Source organism: Rhinoraja longicauda, chromosome 11, assembly GCF_053455715.1.
Source record: "Rhinoraja longicauda isolate Sanriku21f chromosome 11, sRhiLon1.1, whole genome shotgun sequence".
In the NCBI taxonomy this organism is placed as follows: Eukaryota; Metazoa; Chordata; class Chondrichthyes; order Rajiformes; family Arhynchobatidae; genus Rhinoraja; species Rhinoraja longicauda.
Window position 1 is genome coordinate 35,430,773 of NC_135963.1, and position 25,600 is coordinate 35,456,372.

Genomic DNA, 25,600 nt, shown 5'->3' on the forward strand with positions numbered 1-25,600 from the left:
GAGGAGGCCTAGGAGAGAAAGATCAGTATGGGAATGGGAAGGCGAGTTCAAATGTTTGGCAACCGGGAGATCGGGTAGCCAAGGCGGATTGAGCTTCGCTGTTCAGCGAAACGATCACCCAGTCTGCACTTGGTCTCACTGATATTACAGCACCAGAGACCCAGGTTCGATCTTGACTCTGGGTGCTGTCAGTATGGAGTTTGTACATTCTCCCCGTGACTGCGTGGGTTTTCTCCGAGTGCTCCGGTTTCCTTCCACATTCCAAAGAGGTACAGGTTTGTAGGTTAATTGGCTTTGGTAAAAATTGTAAATTGTCCCTAGTGTGTAGGATAGTGCTAGTGTACAGGGTGATCACTGGTCAGCATGGACTCGGTGGGCCGAAGGGCCTATTCGCATGCTGCATCTCTAAAGTCTAAAGTCTAAGAATTCAAGTTGTTGAATCTTCACCTCTCCCATTCATGATTTCCCTCAGATCCTGAAATGTTCATGGCTCCCTGCTGTTCTTCCTGAACTTCTCTTTGGTCCCCATCCCAACCCCAATCTCCCAAATTTTTGAGCCAACCTCCTCTGTTTTTGTCACCCGTTCCACCACAAATTTCCTCCCGATGCGGTCATTTCCTCAACTCCTCCCTACTTCACGCAAGGAATCCCCAATCTTCCCTGGCCTTAACATCACCAATATTACGCCAGTCAATTATGCTCCCAGGCCACACAGTCTCACCATGAACTGTATTCTCTGTCGGGGAAGGTGGAACTGGCTCAGTGCACAGTTGACTTGTTCTATGGGTACAATGCCGCAGGCATCTTGCAGCAGTATAATCAAAGACCAGTCTCACCACCGGTCACTCCCTCTCCTCCCCTCGCCCATCAGGCGAGAAGTACAGAAGTGTGAAAATGCACACCTCAGGGACAGTTTCTTCCCAGCTGTTATCAGCCATCCTATCAACAACTAGAGAGCAGACCTGGCCTCCCATCTACCTAATCAGAGACCCTCGGATTATCTTTAATCGTTCTTCACTGGTCTATATCTTCCACTAAACATTATTCCCTTTATCCTGTATCTGTACAGAGTGGATCGGCTCAATTGTAATCATGTATAGTCTTTCCACTGACTGGTTAGCACACAACAAAAGCTTTTCACTGCACCTTGGTGCACGTGACAATAAACCAAAATAAACGAGACTCAAACTGATGAGGGCCCAAAATAAAGATTTTCAATCCTTCAATAATGCCTGGCGAGATCATGCCCTCAAATTTATATTGCAGCTTGAATCAATGATCTTCCAGTAGAGGTGAGATTAGTTCCATCTGATTCAATCTGACACCTAAATTGATTTGTGAATCATTGATGGGAAACAGTGTAGCCTAGTTTGTTAAACTATGATGAATCCATGTTGGTGGCAAAGGGGAAAGGAAAGGAAAAGAGATCAAATATCCATCGGCTGATGTAGACTCTGACAACAGAATAAACCATAGAACATAAAAATATGCACAACATTTTGTAAAGCTTGCCAGTTGAATCTATTAAAAAAATATAAATAAGTGCAGACACTGGAAATGTGAAATGTCAGCTGAATATCCTGGCAATCTGCAGCAGGTCACACAGTGTCATTGGAGAGGGAAGAAAAGTTAATATTTTAAGTCGATGGTCTTTCATCAGAATTCATTAGGAAAGTCAACAATGTGAAACATTATTTTTCTCTATTTTTCTACTGCCTGACTTCCTGAGTGTTTCCAACAGTATCTATTTATTTTACAGTTAAACCTACATCTAACTTTGTGATGAATTTTACAATTCGAGTTTGATTCAGCAACTGAACAAAAAGAAAAATTTGAAACATATTTATTTCTCTATCATACCTTGACTGAAATGCTATAGATCTCTATCCACAGAATCAAAATAATGACAAGAATTTGTATCTATATTTTTTGGATATGTAGAAATATACAATAACAATAGCAAGAAATACTCACATTTACATTGACCTAATGCACCAAAAAAAATTGGGTCAATTTCCATGCATATTTTGTTATGCAAATCATGTATGAGAAGTGGATACAAGGGACAAGCAGATGCTGGGTTACAATAAAAAGACACAAAGTGCTGGAGTAACTCAGCGGTTCAGGCAGCATCTATGCAGAACATGGGCAAGTGACGTTTCAGGTCGGGATCCTTCTTCTGACTGATTGTGGGGGGGGGGGTTGAGAGAAAGCTGAGAGAGAGGAGGGGCAGGACAAAGCCTGGCAGGTAATTGGTTAAAATGCAGCAACAAAGAAGCCTGACCTGCTGAGTTACTCCAGCATTTTGTGTCTACCAAAGAACTGCGGATGCTGGTTTATACCAAAGTGCTGGGGTAACTCAACGGGTCAGGCAGTATCTCCAGAGAAAGAGATGGGTGGCGTTGCATGTCAGGACAATTGCGCGTCAATTGGTTGACATAGATGAGGGGGGGTTTTGAGAGGTAGATGGCAGATAAAAATTCAGAAATTCAGAGACAAAAGAATTGAAGAGTTACGAATTGTGAAGCTTGAGGAAGGAATGTAAGTGGAAAGGGAGGAGGAGGGGAGTAGGTGTGTGCAGGTGGGGCACAGGGGGTGGGGGAAAGGTGGGGGGGGGGCTGGGAGAAGAAGGGAGAGGGGGGAGGGTTTTGTGGTTACCTAAAATGAGAGAATTCAATGTTATAAGGTTGTGAGCTACCCAAGTGGAATATGAGGTGCTGCTCCTCCAGTTTGCATGTGGCTTCACTCTGGCAATGGAGGAGGCCCAGGACAGAGAGGTCAGTGTGGGACCGGAAAAGGGAGATAAAATGGTTATCAACCGGGATATCCTGTAGGCCTTGCTGGACCGAGCATAAGAGCTGGCGATCTTTTCCAGGTTGATGGGTGACCATTGGATTATTGAGTGGACACTTCCAATGATTCACCTCAGTACGGTATTGACTGAGAGAGTCATGGAGATATTCATTGAGACATTCACCATGGAGACAGGCCCTTCTGCCCACCTTGCCCATGCCAACCCATCAACCACATATTTACACTCATTCTTCACCAATCACATTGACGACAACATCCAGGACACAGCTCCCAATTTCATGAAAACCAACAGAGGTGAATTTTAAACAGATGGCCAATCATCTGGTTTTATCAGTCATCAAAAAAGCAGAAAAATGAATCAAAAGACCCCCACTGTTAGGTCAATATCAGTGCTATCAGGAACTGGGTAATTGGCTTCGGTGTGTTGCAGTTAATGATGATGTTCGGCTGTGAAATCTGGGGTAGGTGTCATTAGACCAGGCTTTCATGTTACATATTAGTTTAGTTTAGTTTAGTTTAGTTTCGTTCAGTTTATTGTCACATGTGTACAGTAAAAATATTTTTTGTGTTGCATGCTATCCGGTCAGCAGAAAGACTACATGATTACAATCAAGCCGTCCACAGTGTACAGATACAGGATAAAGGGAATAATGTTTAGTGCAAGATAGAGTCCCGTAAGGTCCAATTAAAGATAATCCAGGGGTCTCCAATGAGGTAGGTGTGAGGTCAGGACCATTCTCTAGTTGGTTATAAGATGGTTTAGTTGCTTGAAAACAGCAGGGAAGAAAGTATATAAAATTTTTTTTTAATGGCAATCTACATTTATTTTGTGCCCAGTTTTATTTAAAATTCTAGATTTAAAGTGGTAATTTTATGGAGTTGTATAAAATCACAAGGGGGATAAATAGGATGAATGCATAGAGTCTTTACCAAAGGTAGGGGAATCAAAAACCAGTGAACATAGGTTTAAGGTGAGACGGGAAAGATTTAATAGGAACCTGAGAGGCAAACATTAGTTGATTAGATTTCTTTACTTTATAACTCAGAGGGTGGTGTGTATTTGGAATGAGCTGCCAGAGGAAGTAGTTGAGGCAGGTACAATATCAGTATTGAAAAGACATTTAGGCAGGTACATGGATGGGAAAGGTTCAGAGGGTGATGGGCGAAATGGCCAGAGATCCGGATTCGATCCTGACCTTGGGTTCTGTCTGAACGAAGTTTGTACCTTTTCCCTGTGACCTCGTGGATTTTCACCAGGTGCTCCGGTTTCCTCCCACATAGCAAAAACGTATAGGTTTACAGTTTAATTGGCATTTGGAAACTGTATAATGTCCAGCGTGTAGGATAGTGCTAGTGTATGGGCTGATTGCTGGTTGGCGCGGACTCGGTGGGCCGAAGGGCCTGTTTCCGCACAGCATCTCTTCAGTCTAAATTACACTGTGGCAGCTTTGCAAATTAAGCTGAATGTTAGTGCATCGTACAGAGTTGAACTCCAATATCAAGGAAAATAATCACCCTAATCTGGACTACAGTACCTATAACCGGCCATGTCAAATTATTAGCCATTTTGTGCAATCTGGCAAGCCGCGATCCGATGCGCAGTTGTGGTCAGCTCAAAGCTCTCTGCATGTTATTATCTCATTCCTTTCTCTGGAAACAAACAATATTTCCCATTAAAATGGAAAATCAAAACTTGCGTTCTGTGGGAATTAATCTCCGCATTGGAGGATCATAAAGCTGTTCACAGAGAATAAATTTGATAAGTCAGAATGGAAAAGCTGACGTGTGATTAGTGTCACCTCACAATGCCAATGAATCCTTCAATCTTCTCAGCCCATTAAATCACAATCCAACTCTCCTGCGCTCTCTGAGTCAGGGTGAAAGACAGCATTTATGCTTTTATTCTGCAACACATTGAAATGCTAGCTGAAATTTGGTATGGTTGGTATCATCAGCTTACAGAGCTGTGTAAAATCATGAGGAGAACAGGTAGGGTGAATGCACAATCTTTTACCCAGGGTAGGGGAATCAAGAACCAGAGGATATGGGTATTAAGGTGAGTGGGGCAAGATTTAATTAAACCTGAGGGGCAACTTTTTTAAATCTCAGATGGTAGTCGGTATGTGGAACGAGCTGCCAAAGGAGGTATTTAAGGAAGGTACTATAAAAGTCACTCAGAATAGTAAGATTTAGATGGATATGGGCCAAATGCAGGCAAATTGGACTAACAAATGCACAAAGTGCTGGACTAACTCAGTGGGTCAGGCAGTATCTCTGGAGAACTTGAATAGGTGCCATTTCCTAGCATCAGGGAGCTGGCGGTCTCCAACTGGAATCGACCTCGAGGGCTCCGGTCGCAGAGCCCGTGGAATTACTTACCATCGCGGAGCTGGAGAAAATAGTATCCAGGTATGTGTGACAATAAAGTATCATTGAATTGAATAATTGAGGATTTTGACAGGGTGGATGCGGAGAGGGTATTTTCACTTGCTGAATATCTACGAGTCTCTGTACAAATACGAGCCTGCCCTTTTGAGGTAAAGTTGAGATGTTTTTAACAAAGATGGACACAAAGTGCTGGATTATCTCAGCGGGTCAGGCAGCATCCCCGGAAAACATGGACAGGTGACGTTTCGGGTCAGGTCCCTTCTTCAGACTTCTTGAAATGAAATTGAAAATAAAACATCTTGAGATGCTTTTACTTTCTTTCGGGGGATCATGAGCATTTGAAACTGTTCATCTAAAGGTGGTGGAAGCAGCGTCGTTGAATATTTTTCAGGCAGAAGTAAATGGATTCTAGTTAACCAAGGGGATGAAAATTTAATAGTATTAGAAAGGAGTGTCTAGTTGAAGATACAATCGGATCAGTCATGATCTTTTTGAATATCAATGCAATCTTGGAGGACCTTGTGTCTGATTTTACTCCTAATTTGAGTGCACATATGTTGGTATTGTATCTGATGCTGCTTCATTATGACTTGCCCAAACCCACTAGATATACCTAGGATAAATCTATTACCCATTCCAATTTCCCTTGAGAAGTTAAGGGTACAGCAGCACAGCGGTAGAGTTGCTGTCTTTCAGTGCCAGAGAACCAGGTTTGATCCTGACTATAGGTGCTGTCTTTATGGAGTTTGTACATTTTCCCTGTGGGTTTTCTCCGGGTGCTCTGGTTTCCTCCCACACTCCTAAGATATGCGGATTTGTAGCTTAAGTGGCTTCGGGAAAACATTTGCAAATTGTCCCACGTGTGTAGGATAGTGGTGGTGGAGACTCAGTGGGTCGAAGGGCCTGTTTTTGCGCTGTATCTCTAAACTAAACTAAACTAATGGTGAGCAACCTTCCTGAACCATGAAGATACTTCCACTATGCTGTTGGTGAGGGAGTTCCAAGATTTAGCCTCAGCAGTGATGAAAGACCAGTGATCTCCAAATTTAGGTGGTGTGCTACTTTGAGATCCCAAGTGGCACCAAAGCTTGGCAACTCTTTGCGTGACCTTCTCAGAGAAGGATCCACAACCATCCGATACAATTGCTCTACTGTTTTGAATCTCTTTTATACATGTAATGAACAGCACCGATGAGCCAAAACATTATGACCACTGACAGGTGAAGTGAATACCATTGGTTATCTTGTTACAATGGAACCTGTCAAGGGGTGGGATACATTAGGCAGCAAGTGAACAGTCAGTTCTTGAAGTTGATGTGTTGGATGCAGTAGAAATGGGCAGGAGCAAAGACCTGAGCGAATTAGACAAGGGCCAAATTGTTATGGCCAGATGACTGGGTCAGAGCATCTCTGAAATGGCAAGGATTGTGGGGTGCTCCCGGTCAGCAGTGGTGAGTACCTACCGACAGTGGTCCGAGGAGGGACAAACTACAAACCGGCGACAGGGTGTTGGGTGCCCAAGGCTCATCGATGTGCGAGGGCATCAAAGGCTATCCCATCTGGTCTGACCCGACAGAAGGTCACCTTTGGCACAAGTCACTGAAAATTTTAATGGTGGTCAGGGGAGGAATGTGTCACAATACACAGTGCATCGCACCCTGCTGCATATGGGGCTGTGTAGCCGCAGTCCGGTCAGAGTGCCCATGATGACATAATATTTTGGCTCATCAATGTATATTCTGCACTCTGTATCTTCCCCTTTGCTTGATTGTATTTATGTATAGTATTATCTGACTTAATACAAATAGGTACAACGTGGAACCAAACCCTTTAGTCCAACTTGCCCGTGCCAACCAACATGTCCCATCTACACTAGTCCTGCCTGCATTTGTCCCATCTTCTTCTAAAGCCATCCTATTCATGTACCTGCCCAAATGTTTTTTAAACGTTGTGATAGTACCTGCCTCAACTAGCTTTTCTAGTAGCTCGTTCCATATACCTACCACCCTTTATGTAAAAACGTCATTCCTCAGGTTCCTATTAAATCTTTCCCCCCTCACCTAATAGAAAAGTGCTGGCAACTTCATTAACAGTGAGTACAGGATGTGTGTTGCATTGAGCCATGTCTAGGTAGTTCGTTTAGTTTAGTTTAGTTTAATTTAGAGGCACAGCATGGAAACTGGCCATTCGGCCCACCGAGTCCACGCCGACCAGCGATCACCCATACACTACATACTAGCAACAATGAACAGAGGCCAATTAACACAATCCTGCATGTCTTTGGAGTGTGGGAGGAAACCAGAGCACCTGGAGAAAACCCACGTAGTCACGGGGACAATAGACAATAGACAATAGACAATAGGTGCAGGAGTAGGCCATTCAGCGCTTCGAGCCAGCACCGCCATTCAATGCGATCATGGCTGATCACTCTCAATCAGTACCCCGTTCCTGCCTTCTCCCCATACCCCCTCACTCCGCTATCCTTAAGAGCTCTATCCAGTTCTCTCTTGAAAGCATCCAACGAACGGGCCTCCACTGCCTTCTGAGGCAGAGAATTCCACACCTTCACCACTCTCTGACTGAAAAAGTTCTTCCTCATCTCCGTTCTAAATGGCCTACCCCTTATTCTTAAACTGTGGCCCCTTGTTCTGGACTCCCCCAACATTGGGAACATGTTTCCTGCCTCTAATGTGTCCAATCCCCTAATTATCTTATATGTTTCAATAAGATCCCCCCTCATCCTTCTAAATTCCAGTGTATACAAGCCCAATCGCTCCAGCCTTTCAACATACGACAGTCCCGCCATTCCGGGAGAACGTACAAACTCTGTACAGACAGCACACAAAGTCAGGATGGAACCTGGGTCTCTGTCGCTGTAAGGCAGCAACTCTACCGCTGCGCCACAGTGCCAACCCGTGCAAAAGTGCAGCTGGTGGAAGTTGTAATTTGAAGATGAAAGGCAGCAGGTGGTACAGCGGTAGAGTTTCAGTGCAGCAAGTTCAATCCTGACTATGGGTGCTGTCTGTACGGAGTTTGTACGTTCTCCCCGTGACCCGCGTGGGTTTTCTCAGAGATCTTCAGTTTCCTCCCACATTCCAAAGACGTACCGGTTTGTAGGTTAATTGGCTTGGTAAATGTAAAAATTGTCCCTAGTGTGTGTATGATAGTGTTAATGTGCGGGGATCGCTGGTCAGCACGGACCTAGTGGGTCCATGAGCCTGTTTCTGCGCTGTATCTCTAAACTAAACTAAAAACTAAACCAAAACTTACCGACCTTGCCTGTGAAACAGGCCCTTCGGTCCACAAAGTCCGTGCTGAGCATGATGCCATGTTAATCTCCTTTACCTGCACATGCTCCATATCCCTCCATTCTCTGCATTTCCATGTGCCTATCTGAAGGTCTCTTAAATGCCACGATTGTACCTTACTTCCACCACGAACATTGGGAGTGTGATCCAGGCAACCACCACTCTCTGTGTAAAAAAAACGTCCCTCAAATCTCCTTTAAACGTTCCCTCTCTCACCGTAAGCACCTCCCTTTACATCTCCTTTAAACATATTATGTAGAGACCTGCACATCTCCTTTAAACAGTCCCTGAAGACCTTTGTTTACAACCTGTATTGGGTCAAACAGGCACAGGTTCATCACATATTCCAACCTCAGGGCCATCAAATGTATTTCCCACTTAGTTTTATCATTGAGCAGTTTAGATTAGTTTAGAGATAGTGAGGAGACAGATCCTCTGGCCCACCTGACCATCGGTCACCCATTCACACTAGTTGTCTTATCCCACTTTCGCATCCACCTCCTACACACTAGGGGGAATTTACAGAGGTCAACTAACCTACAAACCTTCACGTCTTTGGGATGAGGCAGGAAACCGGAGCACCCGGAGAAAAGCACGCAGTCACAGGGAGATGGAAAACTCACGGACAGCACCAGCCATCAGGATCAAACCAGGTCTCCGGCGCTGTAAGCAGCAACTCTACTGCTGCGCCACTGTGCTGCCCCAAGTAATTTCTGGTTGATTGAACAGATGCAGTGGAAGAGAAAAATCGTTCATGGTACCCTGAACTATATGTATTTCTAAACCAATATCACTGAACAGAAGTCTATCATATTGCTGGTTAAAAGAACTTTGGATTCATATTGGCTGAGCATGTCTCATATGGAAAACTGATAGGCTTTCAGTGGTGTGTAAGGAGGAACTGCAGATGCTGGTTTAAACCGAAGATAGACACAAAAAGCTAGAGTAATTCAGTGGGACAGGCAGCATCTCTGGAGAGAAGGAATGCGTGATGTTTTGGGTCGAAACCCTTTTTCAGTGGTACTCTGATAGTTGTGCAGAGTTTAGGGATGTCCTGACGTGATGGGAGGAAAGATATGAATCCAATCTCCTTCATTTATTCAAACAAATTCATCCAAAAGAACAAAGTCTGTCACATGAAAGAAACTCCAAAGGAAAGATGCTGATGTATCTGAAGTGATTTATTGGATATTCACATTGCAATGGTGGTTTTCCTTATCAGAAAATAAAACATGAATTCTGTTCCTTTTTTTCCTTTGATTAAAAGTCCGAAGCTGAATGTGAACAAAATCAATTTTTGATCCTGGCTATGCAGTGGAACTAAATAATCTTTGAAATGAGTGCACTGAAGCCATGAACGATAAAACTCAAGTAGTGGTTTTATTTCAACGAGTGGTTCACGTAGAGGATGCCACGGTGGTGCAGTGGTAGAGTTGCTGCCTTACAGTGGCAGATACCTGGATTTGATCCTGGCTAGGGGTGCTGTAGGTTAATTGTACGTTCTCCCCGTGACATGCGTGGGTTTTGTCTGGGAGCTCCGATTTCCTCCCACTCTCCAAAGACGTATAGGTTTGTAGGATAATTGGCTTGGTAAAAAAAAGTATTTGAAGTATGACTTTGATGTGGAGATTTTCACGACCTGTCAGACTCCAGAGTTGCCTTCAGTCTGCCTTAGGGTTCGATACAGGGTCCTGGTTTAGCTTAGTTTGGAATACAGCGTGGAAACAGGATCTTCGGCCCACCGAGTCCACACCGACCAACAATCACTGCTCACTAGCTTACAAACCTAGGCCAATGAGCCTACAAACCTGCATGTCTTTGCAATGTGGGAGGAAGCCGGAGCACCCGGAGAAGACCCACGTGGTCACAGATAGATCATACGAACCTGGGTCTCACCGGAACCCTCATGATTGATTGTCGGTGCGGACTCGGTGGGACGAAGGGCCTGTTTCTGCACTGTATCTCTAAATTCTAAAGACCAAATCTCAATTTGCTTTTAAAATAAATTCTTAACAAAAAATGTTTCTTTATGGTGCCCAATTAATTTTTTTAAAAGATTGTCTCAGGGAACGAACTGTTTAATCATGTTAGTGTCCACCCTGATTTGCAATTGACTACCTGCTGTGGGAGCTGGCCAAAACAAGAGAGGTTGTTGGTCAAAACAAAGTGGAAACACGTAAGATTTAGGAAGATAAAATCAGACAGAACCTTTGAAGAATAGAAAGAAAGCAGAAATCAAGCAGGGATTCAAGAGGGCCAGAAGAGACCAGTCAGATTATAGGGATTAAAGAGAATTTCAAAGCTTTTTATACACACTTTAAAAAGTAGAGGACTTCTCAAGGGAAGGTAGGACTACTCAAAAGTGCAGGTGAGGAGGATCCTTAAGTTACTTAATGAGTATTTTAAAGCAGAATTCATTGAGGGGATGTGGATGCTAATGAGATCAGTGTGGGAACATGCTAGGGAAGTTTAAGATCAAGAAGGAGGTGGTGTCAGCTCTCTTGTTAAGCATTTAAGGTGGATAAGTCTCCAGGGCCTGATAGGATCTATTGCAGGCTATTGCGAGAGTTTGTTTCATGAAGAAGATTGTTGTTTTCACTCTCGCCACAGGTGAGGAACAGCCGTTCCCTCTCAGTTAGTCTACCATAGACCGTGACGTGATGTGAGGACGGTCCCAGTGATGGAGATCTGGGAGAAGCAGAGGGCAAAGGTCACAACTCCACCACCCCCCGTCCATCATCCCTCACTATGTCTCAAATCCCTTCTGCACCTCAACGTGCTATCTTCTGAAAATAAAATCTAATTTACATTTGATTAATCACTACCAACTATTTTTGCGAGTCCCGAAGCAGATTATCTGTTCTTTCACTGAAATATTATTGCAATTATTATTCTCAACCTCCTCCATTTCCTGGGTTGTGGCTCATGGGTGTGTCATCTTGTGCCTCTCGGGATCACAATTTTGTCCACCACACTTTATAGATAATTCTACCCTCCCATTCATTCCTGGCACCGTTCAAACAATGGAATTGTTTTCAAATAAATAATTCTTTTTTGCCAACTGGCACTATTTTCGTTGCATAAAGTTTCAATCATGTATTAGAAGAAAATAACTGCAGATGCTGGTACAAATCGAAGGTATTTATTCACAAAATGCTGGAGTAACTCAGCAGGTCAGGCAGCATCCCGGGAGAGAAGGAATAGGTGACGTTTTAGGTCGAGACCCTTCTTCAGACTGATGTCAGGGGGGCGGGACAATGGAAGGATATAGGTGGAGACAGGAAGATAGAGGGAGATCTGGGAAGGAGGAGGGGAAGAGAGGGACAGAGGAACTATCTAAAGTTGGAGAAGTTGATGTTCATACCACTGGGCTGCAAACTGCCCAGGCGAAATATGAGGTGCTGTTCCTCCAATTTCCGGTGGGCCTCACTATGGCACTGGAGGAGGCCCATGACAGAAAGGTCAGACTGGGAATGGGAGGGGGAGTTGAAGTGCTCGGCCACCGGGAGATCAGTTTGGTCAATGCGGACCGAGCGCAGGTGTTCGGCGAAGCGATCGCCGAGCCTGCGCTTGGTTTCGCCGATGTAAATAAGTTGACATCTAGAGCAGCGGATGCAATAGATGAGGTTGGAGGAGGTGCAGGTGAACCTTTGTCTCACATGGAAAGACTGTTTGGGTCCTTGGATGGAGTTGAGGGGGGAGGTAAAGGGACAGGTGTTGCATCTCGTGCGGTTGCAGGGGAAAGTGCCCAGGGTTGGGGTGGTTTGGGTAGGAAGGGACGAGTGGACCAGGGAGTTATGGAGGGAACGGTCTCTGCGGAACGAACGGAGGGGAGGGGATGGGAAGATATGGCCAGTGGTGGGGTCCCGTTGTAGGTGACGGAAATGTTGGCGGATGATTTGTTGGATCCGCTGGCTGGTGGGGTGGAAGGTGAGAACGAGGGGGATTCTGTCCTTGTTGCGAGTGGGGGGAGGGGGAGCAAAAGCGGAGCTGTGGGATGTAGAAGAGACCCTAGTGAGAGCTATTTTTGGGGAGAGAGACGTGTGAGTGAGAAAATGGAAGGCGGTTTACCACATCCCATGCCTTTCTCTATAGGAGCGGCCCACTCTGAGCTCCCTAACCTGAGCAGGACTTCGGAGTGCATCAGACATTATGGGGTGAAGGCAGGAGGACGGGGTTGAGAGGGAAGGATAGATCAGTCACGATTGAATGGCAGAGCAGACTCAGCCAGTCAGGCAACATCTGTGGTGACAATAATAGTCTGAAGAAGGGTCTCGACCCGAAACGCCACCCATTCTTTCTCTCCAGAGATGCTGCCTGTCCCGCTGTGTTACTCCAACATTTTGTGTCTGTCTTCAATAATAAACTGAATCTAACTATATCTATCAAAATGGGCAGACACCATTTCTGGTTGGGCCCCTCTTCAGACTGATGGAGTGAAGGGGAGATAGCTGGTAGAAAGAAGTGAGGGGAAGGGGCAGGGAAAAAGCTGGAGGGGGATCCAGGCCAAGATGGGTCGATGAGTCAGGGGTGGAGTTAGTAACCATGTCTGAAGGTGAGAAGTGGAGGAGGCAAAATGGTGCACATGTTATGTCGTAAGTGATAGGAGCAGAATGAGTCCATTTGGCCCATCAAGTCCACTCCGCCATTCAATCATGGCTGATCTGTCTCTTCCTCCTAACCCCATTCTCCTGCCTTCTCCCTATAACCCTTGACACCTATACTAATCAAGAATCTATCCCTGTGTTAAAAACATCCATTGACTTGGCCTCCACAGCCTTCTATGGCAAAGAATGCCACAGATTCACCACACTCTGACTAAAGAAATTCCTCCTCATCTCCTTCCGAGAGGAATGTCCTTTAATTCTGAGGCAATGACCTCTGGTGCTACACTCTCCCACGAGTGGAAACATGCTCCTCACATCTACTCTATCCAAGCCTATCACTATTCGTTGCAATCTGACAAGACAAAAGGTTGGGATTAACATGTAGAACCAAAGGGTGGGACGATGGAGGTGGAGGAGGGGAAAGAAACTCGTAGATGGGGGGAGGGGAATGGAAAGAAAGCTCAGGGAAGCTAGGTAGATCAGAAAGGTAAGGGGGTTATTTAATGGAAAGAATGCCAGGTTTAGTTTAGAGATACAGCACGAAACAGACCCTTTGGCCCACTGGGTCCACGCCGAGCAGCAATCCCCATCGACTAGCACTATCCTACACACACTAGGGACAATTTACAATTATACCAAGCCAATTAGCCTACAAACCTGTACATCTTTGGAGTGTAGGAGGAAACCAGAGACCCCGGAGAAAACCCACGGAGGTCACGGAGAGCAGGTACCAACTCTGTACAGACTGCACCCATAGTCAGGATGGAGTCAGGGTCTCTGAGCGCTGTAAGGCAGCAACTCTACTGCTGCGCCACCTTGCCGCCCCTCCAGATCTCAGCATTAATAGATGGCATATTTTGAGGCGGCTTTGAAATAAAGAGAAAGGCACGCAGACAAAGAAAAGCCAGGAGACATACAGACAATGAAAAACCATCTCCCAGCAGCAAATACAGACCTCGTAACTTAAAAAGAATTACATCAGTCACAGGTAGTAAGAGCAAAGGTGTTGGGGTCTTGCATGCAAATATCTATTGACTGTCGAATATGTCAATTCTAATTATTTTCAGACAATGTCAACTTTATTCAGTCCTAAGCACTTTAAGTTCGATTTTATTTTAACCACATTTTGCCCATGTATGACTTCTGCATGGGCAAAATGCAATTAATGCGATCTATATTACAATCTTGCCCATCAAATTGAAGCCAGGTTGGGATGTGAATCAGTATAACCTCTTGGCTCACCTTATCCGTCCGCCCCAGTTCCCCTACAACACTGCCATGCGTTAAATTGGAGAACTCAACCGCTCAATCCATATTCTTTGAATTGTATAACCTTTGCTTGGGAAACTAGAATGCTTCTGTTTGCCTTTGTCATGCCATTTTTCCAACAATTCTGATACAATTTAATGCCACATTAAGAAGAAAAGGCGGGTTAAAGAATTGGACACTATGGCTGTCAGAGTTTATGTAATAAATTCGAAGAGATTAAATGGCTGATGGAATGGCCCATTCTCCAAGTGCTTGGCTTCTTTGAGATACAGCTCACTGACTTCATACACAGTGCTGTGTTATCCATTTCTGAATATAATCTTGATCAATAACAGCAAGGCAGGAGAACAGCTTTGGCCGTGGTGTGCACGCTTGATAAATTAAGCCACATTGGCATACAAATTTGTTTTGATTTGGAAACCGTCTTTGTGCTTTTAAGGTTCAATCTCCTTCTTTGTCCACAGAATGCTTGCAATGTGTTGTCCAGCCAACCTTATTGTTACATGCACAGTGAGGTACAGAAAATCATAGGCCATATAACCTCCATTCTCCGTTTAATATCAGCATTGCTAATCCTTCTGTAAAAAGATGTGCTTCTGCGTATTTTGCTAAATACCATAAGACCATAAAACAGAGGAGCAGAATCAGGCCATTGTCCCATCAAGTTTGTTCTGCCTTTCACTCCCGGCTGATCTATTTTTCCATCTCAATCCCATTCTCCTGCTGTCACACATAACGTTCGATGCTCTTACAGATCAAGAACCTATCAATCTCCACTTTAAAAATACCCAAAACTTTTCCTCCCCTGCCATCTTTTAGACCAGATTTTTGAAATAAAGCGTAGAAACAGGCCCTTTGGTCTCTCGAGTCCGCGACGACTAGCGATCACCCCATACACTAGCACTAGCACTAGCACTATCTTACACACTCGGGACAAGTTTACAATTTTTACCAAAGCCAATTACCCTACAAACCTGTACGTCTTTGGAATGTGGGAGGAAACTGCAATCAGCAACAGCCAGCAGCAGCAGCAGCAGCAATCAGCAGCAGCCAGCAGCAATCAGCAGCAGCCAGCAGCTGCAGCCAGCAGCAGCAGCAATCAGCAGCAGCAATCAGCAGCAGCAATCAGCAGCAGCAGCAGCAGCAGCAGCTTGGGAAGTATTGTGTGGAGATAGTAAGGAGTAAGACCTGTGTGATCTCCCGGACAAGTTTCGATCGCCTAGCTTGGGGTCGGAGAGGAATTTCCCGGATTTTTTTCCCCAAATTGGCCTGGGTTTTTTATCCGGTTTTTCGCCTCTCCCAGGAGATCACTCAGTTCTTTTGGGTGGGCGGTTGGAGCGGGTGGAGCAGCGGCCGGGCGGTAGGTTTAGTAACCGAGCACGGGGCTTTGTTTGGAGAGTATGAGTGCCAGGGCAGTTTATTGTTCTGGGTGTCGGATGTGGGGAATCTGGGAGTCTGATAGTCTTCCAGACATCCACATCTGCGCCAGGTGCGATGAGATGGGGCTCCTAAGGGACCGTATTAGGAACCTGGAGTGGCAGATTGATGACCTCCGTCTGGTCAGGGAGAGTGAGGAGGTTATAGAGAGGAGTTATAAAGAGGTGGTCACTCCAAGACCACGGGAGGTAGACAAGTGGGTCACGGTTAGGGGGGGCAAGGAGCAGAGGCAGGGACGAGAGAGTACCCCAGTGGATGTACCCCTTGGTAATAAATACTCCTGTTTAGGTGTTGTTGGGGAGTATAGCCTACCTGGGGGCAGCGACGGCGCCCAGGCCTCTGGCACGGAGTCCGGCCCTGTTGCTCAGAAGGGTAGGGAAAGGAAGTGGAGAGCGATAGTAATAGGGGACTCTATAGTGAGGGGGTCAGATAGGCGATTCTGTGGACGCAGTCGGGAGACCCGGATGGTGGTTTGCCTCCCTGGTGCCGGTGTCCGGGATGTGTCTGAGCGTGTCCAGGATATCCTGAAAGGGGAGGGAGAGGAGCCAGATGTCGTGGTACATAAAGGTACCAACAATATAGGTAGGATAAGGGAAGAGGTCCTGAAAGGAGAATTTAGGGGGCTAGGAAGAGAGTTAAAAAAAGGACTAGGTAGAAGATTGAAGTGTAGGACATCTAAGGTTGTAATCTCTGGATTACTCCCTGTGCCACGAGCTAGTGAGTATAGAAATAGGAGGATAGTGCAGTTTAATGTGTGGCTCAGGAGTTGGAGCAGGGGGGAGGGATTCGTTTTTCTGGATAATTGGGCCTGTTTCTGGGAAAGGTGGGAACTGTATAGGCCGGACGGTCTCCACCTTAACCAGAGGGGGACCAATATCCTGGCGGGGAGGTTTGCTAGCACTGTTGGGGATGGTTTAAACTAATTTGGCAGGGGGTTGGGATACAGCATGGAGCTAGTATAGGGGGTGAGGAGAAGGAAAATATAGAGGAAAAAACTGGTCAGATTGGGAGGCAGAACAAGAATGCCCCAGCACAATGGGGTAGGGCAAGACTGAACGGCATTTATTTTAATGCAAGGTGTATTGGAAGCAAGGGGGATGAATTGAAGGTGTTACTGAAATCATGGGAGTACGACATTGTTGCCATTACGGAAACATGGTTGAAGGAAGGGCAGGACTGGCAGCTCAATATTCCAGGGTATAGAATCTTCAGGAGAGACAGAGAGCAGGGAAAAAGGGGAGGGGGTGTTGCAGTATTAATCAAAGAATCTATTTCTGCTGTAAGAAGGGATGACATATTAGCGGGTTCCTCAAATGAGGCTATTTGGGTGGAATTGAGAAATAGAAAAGGGGCATGCACCTTACTGGGTGTATACTACAGACCCCCAAACAGTCAGAGGGAAATAGAAGAACATATTTGTAGGCAAATCTCGGGGGGGGGTGTGAAAACAACAGGGTAGTAATAGTAGGGGATTTCAACTTCCCGAATATTGATTGGGATAGCCAAAGTGTCAAGGGCCCAGAGGGTGCAGAGTTCCTAAGGGTCATCCAGGAGGGCTTTTTGAGCCAATATGTTGAAAGCCCAACAAGGGAGGGGGCGGTATTGGACTTAATCTTGGGAAATGAGGCCGGACAGGTGGTTGAAGTGTCAGTGGCAGAGCATTTTGGTGACAGTGATCACAATTCAGTGATATTTAAGGTGGTAATGGAAAAGGATAAAGAGGGACCAGAGGAAAGAGGAAAATTTCTAAATTGGGGCAAGGTCGATTTTAATCTGATAAGGCAGAAGTTGGCCCTGGTGGACTGGGATCAGCTTCTCGTGGGGAGGACCGCATCAGAACAGTGGGAGTCATTCAAAGGAATAATTGAAAAAGTACAGAGGAAGCATGTTCCCCTAAAGTTTAAGGGTGGGACAAACAAGTCCAAAGAACCTTGGATGTCGAACGATATAGTAGGATTGATTCGAAAAAAAAGGGGGGCTTTTGGAAGGCATAAAGAACTTAAGGCACAGACATCATTAGAGGAATACAGAAGGTGTAGGGCGGTTCTTAAAAAAGAAATTAGGAGAGCAAAAAGGGGCCATGAGATAGCACTAGCGGGCAAAATAAAAGAAAATCCCAAAGTGTTCTATAAGTATATCAAGGATAAGAGGATAACGAGGGAAAGAGTGGGGCCCATCAGGGACCATAGTGGAAAGCTGTGTGTGGAGCCAGAGGATGTAGGAGATGTTTTAAATGCTTTTTTTGCATCTGTTTTTACGAGGGAGGAGGGCGATGCGGACTTAGAAATGGAGCAGGAGGGTTGTGATGTTCTTGAGCATATTGCTATTGACAGGGAGGCGGTGCTGGAGGCTCTGGCAGGCTTAAAAATGGATGTCTCCGGGCCCTGACGAGATGTATCCCAGGATGCTGAGAGAGGAGATTGCGGGGGCTCTGGCACAAATTTTCAGAGCCTCTCTTGCAACAGGGGATGTACCGGAGGACTGGAGGATAGCTAATGTGGTGCCATTATTTAAAAAGGGCAGTAGGGATAAACCTGGGAACTACAGGCCGGTGATTCTGACATCGGTTGTGGGGAAATTGCTAGAAAAGATTCTGAGGGACAGAATCAGTCTTCACTTGGAGGATCGAGGGTTAATTAAGGATAGTCAACATGGCTTTGTTAAGGGAAGGTCATGTCTGACTAACTTGATTGATTTTTTTGAAGGGGTGACCAAGGAGGTAGATGGGGGTAGTGCAGTGGATGTGGTATACATGGATTTCAGTAAGGCTTTTGACAAGGTCCCACACAGGAGACTAGTCAAGAAGGTAAGAGCCCATGGGATCCAGGGCACCTTGGCAAAATGGATAAAAAACTGGCTTAGTGACAGAAGGCAGAGGGTGATGGTAGAAGGTTGCTTCTGTGACTGGAGGCCGGTGTCCAGTGGGGTGCCGCAGGGATCGGTGTTGGGTCCCTTACTGTTTGTAATGTACATAAATGATCTGGATGTCAACGTACAGGGCATGATCAGCAAGTTTGCAGATGACACAAAGGTAGGGGGGGGGTGGTGAATAGCGAGGAAGGGATCTGCAAGCTGCAGGAAGATATAGATGAGATGGTCAGATGGGCGGAGCAGTGGCAGATGAAATTTAATCCTGAAAAGTGCGAGGTGATGCACTTTGGCAGAAATAACTTGGAGAGGGAATACACCATGAATGGAAGGACCCTAGTGAAGACAGGGGTACAGAGGGACCTTGGAGTACAGGTACACAAGTCCTTGAAGGCAGCAGGACAGGTGGACAGGGTGGTCAAAAAGGCATATGGGTTACTGGCCTTCATTAGCCGGGGCATCGAATATAAAAGTAGGGGGGTAATGATGGAATTGTACAGAACACTGGTGAGGCCACAGCTGGAGTATTGTGTACAGTTCTGGTCACCACATTATAGAAAGGATGTGATAGCTTTGGAGAGGATGCAGAGGAGATTCACTAGGATGCTGCCAGGGATGAAGGGCCTCGGCTATGAGGAGAGACTGAGCAGACTGGGGTTGTTTTCCCTGGAGCAGAGAAGGCTGAGAGGGGACATGATCGAGGTGTACAAGATCATGAGGGGCATAGATAAGGTAGATGGCGGGGAACTTCTTCCACTGGTGGAAGGTTCAACAACGAGGGGACATGGATACAGGGTAAGGGGAGGGAGGTTTCGGGGGGATGTGAGAAATAACTTTTTCACCCAGAGGGTGGTTGGAGTCTGGAACTCACTGCCTGGGGTGGTGGTGGAGGCAGGAACACTCACAACGTTTAAGAGGCATTTGGATGGGCACTTGAAATGCTACAACATTCAGGGCTACGGTCCAAATGCGGGAAAATGGGATTAAAATTAGACTGTGTTTGGTAACGGGCGGCGCGGACACGATGGGCCGAAGGGCCTCTTTCTGTGCTGTAGGACTCTATGACTCTCTATGACTCTAAACCAGACACCCAGGGAAAACCCATGCGGTTACAACGAGAAGGTACAGAGAGCACCTGTAGTCAGGATCAATCACGGGTCACTTGCACTGTGTTGCAGTGGCAATGAGTTCCCCAGATTCACCACCCTCTGGCTAAAGATATTCCTCCTCCTAAAGTATGCACTGGATTGCTTTTTAGGTGTAGACTAGACCAAGTGGACCCATTGGGCCCAAACTTCTCCTGCATTGGTACAGCAGCCTCTCCCTCCTCCTCCCCTTCCCCCTCCCCTCCCCTCTCTCCCCCCGCCCCCCTCTTCCCCCCTCACCCCTCCTCCCTCCCTTTCCCTCCCCTTCCGCTCACTCTATCCCCTTCTACCCCCTTATTCCTCCCCTCCCTCCACCCCTCCCTCCCTCTCGTCTCCCTTCACCCCCTCCCTCCCTCCCCTCTCCTTCCCAAGGAGATAGATTTAAACTTTAAAATGTGAATAACTTAAAAAATATAACTGTGTTTCCATGTGTTTCCGATTTCCATGAAACTTCTTCCACCAGCATCAAAGGGACGACGGTGAGTAAGGTGGGCCTAAAATTGTCGCGCTATCGTGTACCGTTTTGGTTGTAGTTCAGGAACAAACAAACAAACAAACAAACGAGAGTTTTAGTATATAAATGATGGCTGTTTATACACACAATATTAATATACACTGAACTATTCATAATTAGTGCCAGGATTACAGTGCAAGGATTACAGTAGTTGGATGCAATGTATATACAGGTTACCTCAGTTTCTGAAGCCATGTATATACAGGTTACCGCAGTTTCCCAGAAACCATTTTGCGAAGGGAAATTTGGGGAAAGACAAGGCAAAATGTATTATAGTTGTCTGTTTTGCAAAGAAAGATTATACAATTCATAAAACATGAAATGGCTGAATTATTCCATGTTATAGAAAATATAGGAGATAGAACAGTAGAGCACAGGAACAGGCCCTTTGGCCCACAATGTCTGTGCTGAAAATGATGCCAAGTCTTATCTGCCTACACAGAACCCATATCCCTCCATTCCCTGCATATCTTTGTGCCTGCCCAAAAGTCTCATAAATGCTCCCATCGTATCTTCCTCCACCACCACCCCTGGGAGTGTGTTCCAGACACTCACTCCCCTTTAGTATTTGATATTCAATTTTGGGAGAAAAGATCTGACTATCTACTCTGCCTCTGCCTCTGTGGGCATGTTGTGGACAGAGGGTGGCATGACATTTGCTGCGATGAAAAATGTATTCATAAATATAGGACACATCTGCAGCAGAGTAAATGGCATTACAGTAGAAACCTGGCGGGCAGCACAGTGATGCAAGAGTAGCCTAAAGGGCCTGTCCCACTTAGGCGATTTTTTTGGCGACTGCCGGTGACTGTCAAAGTTGAAGCAGATCGCTGAGCTTTTCTTTTACCCGACGCCAATGACCACGACAAGCCGAGTCAGGTCGAGATTACAGCGTCTTCTGAAATATCACGAAAATTCCCACGCTGTCAATGCTTCTCCGGTGTCCGGGTTTTCGCTGAAATCACTGACAAGTCGGTAAGTACTTGAGAGTTTTGAACTGTAACATCTTGTATGGATTACTTAAAAAACAAGCTTCACTGTAAGATCGCCTAAGTGAGACAGGCACTTTACAGTGCCAGGGACCCGGGTTTGTTCCTGACCATGGTTGCTGCCTGTACAGAGTTTGTACGTTCTCCCTGTGTCCGGGCATTCCAGTTTCCTCCCACACTCCAAAGACGTACAGATATGTAGGTTGTGTAGGAAGGAACAGCAGATGCTGGGTTAAATCGAAGATAGACACAAAATGCTGGAGTAACTCAGCGGGACAGGCAGCATCTCTCAAGAGAAGGAATAGGTGACGTTTTGGGTCGAGACCTTTCTTCAGACCCGGGTCTCGACCCGAAATGTTACCATTCCATCTCTTCAGAGATGCTGCCTGTCCCGCTCAGTTACTCCAGCATTCTGTGTCTATTTTCAGGTATGTAGGTTAATTGGCTTTGGTTAAAAAAAATGTACGGTCCCTAGTGTGCAGGACAGTGTTTGTGTACAGGGTGATCACTGGTCGACACGGACTCGGTGAGCTGAAGTGCCTGTTTCTCTCCTGCCTATCTGCAAAGTCTTATGTCTAAAGTCTGTGGTGGACCGAGATGCCAAATGTTGGACTAGATAGTAAATCAAGACAGTCTGAAAAAGGGTCTCGACCCGAAACATCGCCTGTCCATTCCCTCCATAGATGCTGCCTGACCCACTGAGTTACTCCAGCGCTTTGTGTTTTGCCGAATGAGTGAATGGCAGCAGTTAGCGAGTGAGAAGATAGTGAATAGGATGCAAGACCTGCAAAATGCAGTGGGAAGATATGCCCAGCAGGTCAGCACTGCTTTGTTGACTGCCTCTCTTTGTGTGTGGACTCTTTGGATAACTGAGACATCCTGTGGTTTTTTATTTGGTTCCCTATTTGCCATATCGTGTATGCAAGCACACATCCTTTCACTGTCAAACAGGATGAAATGGATCTTATTCTGAGCCCTTCTTCAAAGACAGGCACTCCCGCTGACAGGCTGATTAGAGTCAGCCAGAAACATAAGCAAAACTGCATTGGAAAACATTTACAAGCTGCTTGGAAAAGAACACATCAGTGGTTGGCCGACTGCTGCTTGTCTGCCAATATCATAGAACCTAGAACTTGGAACAGCACAGGAACAGGCCCTTCCACCCACAATCTCTGACTGGTCGATGCCAAGGCCAACTCTCATCTGCCTGCACATAATCCATATCTCTGCATATGCTTGTGCTGTTCAAAAACCTCTTAAATGTCACTATTGACATTTCCACCACCACTCTTGAGAGCATGTTCCAGGCACTCACCACCCTCTGTGTCAAAACCTGCCCCCACATCTCCTTTAAACTCTACCCCTCTCATCTTACAGCTCTTCCCTCGTGTATTTGATATTTCTATCCTGGGCAAAAAAAGTTTATATACTTCTATCAGATTTCCCCTCAACCCACGATGTTCCAGAGAAAACAATTCGAAGTCTGTTCAACCTCTCCCTGCAGCTAACACCCACTAATCTAGGCATCATCTTGGCATACTTCAATGTTCTTTGGGGTCATGCCGTAGATCGTATATTTTCCCCTTACATTTGACCTCCCATTGTGCAACACCTCACACACTTGCTCGGATTAAACTCCGTCTGCCATTTCTCCACCCTTTTCTGTCGTTGATCTGCATCCTGCTGTATACTTTGACAGCCTTCTTCACCGTCTATAACCCCAGAGATCCCGGTGTCATCTGCAAATTTACTAACCAACCCATCTAAGTTGACATCTGAGATTTATATCTATCAATTATAAATAGCAATACATTATTATTTTTAGTGCAGCTATTTTGAGACCTGTCGCACCGCCCACCCACCCACACCTTAACCCGCCCACTGCTTACTAAACAAGAAAACAGCGGCAGGTGTAGGTCACCAGACCCTTCAACCATAGAAACATAGAAAATAGGTGCAGGAGGAGGCCATTTGGCCCTTCGAGCCAGCACCGCCATTCATTGTGATCATGGCTGCTCATCCACAAGCCATAACCTGTGCCTGCCTTCTCCCCATATCCCTTGATTCCACTAGCCCCTAGAGCTCTATCTAACTCTCTTTTAAATTCCATCTCCACCATTCAATATAGTCATGGCTGATCTACACTGGCTTCAGCTCCTCTTCTGTGTTATTTCCCATTACCCTAAATTTCCCGATCTTTCAAAAATACTTACAATGATTTAGCTCCTCCAACCCCTGGAGAAGGAAATTTCAGAGATACAATGACCACTGTGAAAAATAAATGACATTTTAATGCATCTCATTTTAAATGACTGGTAAGAGCCAGTGCTGAGAGTCCTCTTCTAAACTGTGGATGACAAATTATCCCATTTATGAAGCAATAACTCTTTTTTCTTTTAGTTTAGTTTATTATTGTCATGTGTAGCAAGGAACAGTGTAAAGATTTTGCGTGCTATCCAGTCAAAGAAAAGACTATCCATGAATACAATCAAGCCGCCCACAGTATACAGATAAAGGATAAAGGTTCCAACATTTAATTTAGCTTAGTTTAGTTTAGAGATAGAGCGTGGAAACATACTCTTCAGCCCACCGAGTTCATGCCGACCATCGATCCCCATTCACTAGCTCAATGTTATCCCAGTTTCGCATCCTACACACTAAGGGCAATTTACAGCAGCCAATTACATAAGGGCAGCACCGTGGCACAGTGGTAGAGTTGTTGCCTTACGGCACCAGAGATCCAGGTTCGATCCTGACCTTGGGTGCTGTCTGTCTGGTGTTTGTATGTTCTCACTATGACCCCGTGGGGGGTTTTTTCCTGAGTGCTTCTGTTTCCTCCCACACTCCAAAGATGTGCAGGTTTGTAGGTTAATTGGTTTCTGTAAAATTGTCCACAGTGTGTGGGATCGTGTTAATGTACAGGGCGATGGCTGGTTGGCGTGGACTCCGTGGACCAAAGGGCCTGTTTCCATGCTGCATCTCTAAAGTCCAAAGTCTATATTTACTTACAAACCCGCACATCTTTTGAATGTGGGAGGAAACCGGAGGGTTCATAGAAAGCCCATGTGGTCATGGGGAGAATGTGCAAACTCCATACAGACAACACCTATCATCAGGATCGAACCCAGGTCTCTGATGCTGTAAAGCAGCAACTCTACTGCAGTGCCACTCTGCCATCCAATTTAATGCAAAATATAACACTGAAGCTCGATAACTTCCAATTAAAGATAGTTGAAGAGTCTCCAGTGAGGCAGATGGGAGGTCAGGACCGCACTCTAGCTGATGAGGTCAGGACCGCACTCTGGCTAATGATGCTGACTGCTTGGGTTGGTGTCTATGACAATCCTGTTGGGAATACCAGATCAACTAAAATCCTAGCCAAGTTGTGGACACATAAGAAAGGAAAAATGAATCCATGGTAAACGACATGGATTTGGCACCTCAGCAGCTTCTGTCTACGCCCCTACTTTGTCAGATAATAGTCAGTGATGTTGGCACATAGGCTCGACTAAGGATAGAATAAATTGCAAATGTTAGGAATCATCAGAGAAAGACAGGTTATGGAAGTTGTCTAATGAGGCATCAGTGTAAGCAATTATCCATGCAAAGAAGATTAATTCGACTTGGATTATTACCAAAATTAATACGGCTAATATGCTCACATTTATAGCATAGTAAATGTATTACAACACGAGTATTATAAAACATCTATTAAAGTATCTTAACAGCTTATTGTCCAACATTGGGATTTTGCTGCTGTAGAAGTCTTTCTGGAGCACCCTATCTTTTTTTTGTGAACTTGAAATTAAATTATTTTTTTTCCCCCAGTGTAATTCCTTTCAATGTTGGGGTGTACTTAGCCCATCTACCTGCATGCCCCCCCGTGAGAATGACCCAAGCTGCTGCTGTTGTGGCGGCCTGGCTAAGATAACTCCATGGGACCATTTACTGTAGTCTGACCTTGGATCTGAAGTCTTTTGGGGAAACCAGCTTTCAGATTCCACAGCCCCTTGCAACCCAAGATGCCCCACCGACACTAGTCCCACTTGCCTGTGTTTGGCCCATATCCTTCTAAACCTGTCCTATCCACATACCTGTCTTTCTTAAACCTGCCTCAAAATCTCCTCTGGCAGCTCATTCCGTATACCCACCATCCTTTGTGTAAAAACATTGACCCCCCTAGTTTCCTATTGTCTTTTTCTACTCTGGGCAAAGGACTCTTACTGGGCAAAGTGCATTTACCCTGTCTATTCCTGCCATA